The sequence below is a fragment of the Giraffa tippelskirchi genome, chromosome 9, assembly GCF_054371585.1.
Source record: "Giraffa tippelskirchi isolate mGirTip1 chromosome 9, T2T-mGirTip1v1.2.pri, whole genome shotgun sequence".
In the NCBI taxonomy this organism is placed as follows: domain Eukaryota; kingdom Metazoa; phylum Chordata; class Mammalia; order Artiodactyla; family Giraffidae; genus Giraffa; species Giraffa tippelskirchi.
Genome location: NC_137283.1, coordinates 143,482,249 through 143,485,460, shown reverse-complemented (window position 1 = coordinate 143,485,460; position 3,212 = coordinate 143,482,249).

Sequence of the window (3,212 nt, the reverse complement as noted above, 5' to 3'; positions counted from 1 at the left end):
AAGTGGGGAGGTGGGAGGAACTGGGAGATTGAGATTTACACACTTACACTATTGATACTATGTCCCATCACTTCATGGCAGATAGATGGGGAAACAGTGGAAACAGTGGCTGACTTTATTTTTCTGGGCTCCAAAATCACTGCAGATGGTGACTGCAGCCATGAAATGAAAAGACGCTTACTCCTTGGAAGGAAAGTTATGACCAACTTAGATAGCATATTAAAAAGCAGAGACATTACTTGGCCAACAAAGGTCCGTCTAGTCAAGGCTATGGTTTCTCCAGTGGTCATGTATGGATGTGAGAGTTGGACTATAAAGAAAGCTGAGCACCGAAGAATTGATGCTTCTGAACTGTGGTGTTGGAGAAGACTCTTGAGAGTTCCTTGGACTGCAAGGAGATCCAACCAGTCCATCCTAAAGGAGATCAGTCCTGGGTGTCCATTGGAAGGATTGATGCTGAAGCTGAAACTCCAATCCTTTGGCCACCTGATGCGAAGAGCTGACTCATTGGAAAAGACCCTGATGCTGGGAAAGATTGAGGGTAGGAGGAGAAGGGGACGACAGAGGATGAGATGGCAGGATGACATCACCAACTCGATGGACATGGGTTTGGGTGGAGTTGGTGATGGACAGGGAGGCCTGGCGTGCTGTGGTTCATGGGGTCGCAAAGAGTCGGACACAACTGAGGGACTGAACTGAACTGAACTGAAGTGAGAACATACAATATAGCACAGGGAGCTCTACTTCATGCTTTGTGGTGAACTGCATAGCAAGCAATCCCAAAGGGAGGGGATAGATGTATATGTATGGTTGATTAATTTTGCTGTACATTTGAAACTGTACTCCAATAAAAATTAATTTTTTAAAAAAGAAAAAAACACAAGTCTCCCAACCCCAATTGTTGTCAGTTACTAGTGAAACTTAGTATATTTCCTTCCTGCCAGAAAAGACTATGAAGCTTACTGTGCTTCCTAGAGGGCTTCCCATGTTGTGCAGTGGCAAAGAATCCATCTGCCAATGTAGGAGATGCAGGAGATCTGGTTTTGATCCCTGGGTTGGGAAGATCTCCTGGAGGAGGAAATAGCAATATGCTCCAGTATCCTTGCCTGAAAAATTCCAGGGACAGAGGCACTTGGCCACACACAGGTGTGCTTTCTAGAGCTTAGCTGATCTGAAGTAAAATGTCATCATTATTTTGAATATTGCCATAATGGAAAAATAGGCAGATCTTAAGAGTGATGGTATATACCAAAAAGAAAAGAAAAGAAAATCTGAAAATTGTCCTTAAGGAGATAAGTATCCATGAATTAGATTCAAGCTGGTCCACTTCTGATACTGACATTGATTTTTCTTGTCAACTACAAGGTTCTCTGAATACTTAAATGACTACAAAGGAGGAATGAGGAGTCCACCAATGGCTTCCTTACTAGGAAACAGCTTTTACACTGCAAGTTCCATGTCTATCATATCAGGGTCTCTTTGGAAAGAGGGAAAATATCTTTTTTTCCCCTATTCAGTTACTTTAGATCAGAAACAGTCTTTTGGATTAATTTGTTTGACCATAATACCTGATGAAAGTGAAAGTGAAAGTTGCTCAGTCTTGTCTGACTCTTTGGGACCCCTGTACAGTCCATGGGATTCTCTAGGCCAGAATACTGGAGTGGGTAGCCTTTCCCTTCTCCAGGGGATCTTCCCAACCCACAGATTGAACCCAGGTCTCCAGCTTTGCAGGCGGATTCTTTACCAGCTGAGCCGCAAGGGTAGCCCAAGAATACTGAAGTGGGTAGCCTATCCCTTCTCCAGGGGAACTTCCCGACCCAGGAATTGAAGTGGGGTCTCCTTCATTGCAAGCAGAGTCTTTACAAACTGAGCTATCAGGGAAGCTGATAGAGGTCCTCAAAACAACAACAACAACAACTCTGATTGGAATTGCTTTGGATCTTGAATCAATAGAAATCGGTGAGTGCAGACCTCCCTGTGTCCCAGCCAGTGCCTCATTGCCCAGTGGAAATAACGCAAGAGGACTGAAGAGAGAGGATTTTTTTTTTCTTCTAAATTTCTCATTTCTTGGATTTTGAAATTACAAAGGCATGTTAACTATTCCCGTCGTTCCCCCTCTCTCTAAGAAAAGAGAACATATTTTAATCATTACATAATATGTTTCAACACATCTCTCAGTTTCAGGTAACTTTCACTTATTTGCCTTTTGAAATTTAAGTGAAATGTTCCTATAGTGATTATAGTTGCAGTCTGATCCAGTTTCCTGGGCTGAAGTGGAGCACAGTGGGTTTTCCCCAGAGTCATGGGTTTGAAGTGGTCTGAATCCAGGCGATGGAGTTTGACAGACTTGGATTCAGTCCTCACCTCCGCCACATGCTGGCTGGTGCACCCTGGACCCTTACATAACCATAACTGTCTGAGGACATCTCCTAATCAGTAAAATCATTATTATAATATGAAGCAGCCTATATTTGTTTTTCCTAAATATTATCTGATGCAGCGCCTGAAAGTACCTAGCTAAATTAAAAGCCCACTCTCTATCAATGTTAGCTGTTATTACTAGTGTTTCTCAGGCTGGAATAATTGATAAGATGTCTAAGCTTGACCAAGGATGGAAGGACTGATCCAACTGTAAAAGGACCATGTCCTGACTGATGTAATTGGAACTCAGATGGAAGAGGTACAAGTGAGGTCAAGATAACCACTGGAAATAATTTTGGAGTAAACTGGTCAAACCAGGAGTTGGAAATAGGAATTAGTCATGGCTTTAGGAGCAAGAGTCAGAAAATGACTCTGGTTCGTGGAGTTCAAGGAGCTGATGGAGATACGGGCTCAGGAGCAATCAGGGACATAGACATCCTAAGGCTTGGGAGCAAGAAGGGAAGTGGAAGTTTCCAAAATCATCTCCCAGAACCCACCTGGAGATGCCCCCAGACACAGCCCGGGCACCCCTGCCTTTGCCAATCCTTCCAAGTGCCTGGTATTCCCACTGCACCACTCTGTCTCTCTCTTTCCATCGTAGTTTCCAAAGTCAGAGTTCTGGAGGGGTGGGTCTGATCAGTAAAAGGGCTGTGTAGAGCAAGCATAACTTTCCACTTTCTAAGTGGGAGTCACTTCCACCCACCATTACTCAGAGGGCAGAAGATCCCCAGAAAAGAAGGACAAGGAGATGCTGACCAGCCAAAAAGCTTTGCTCCCTGCAAAGAACAAGG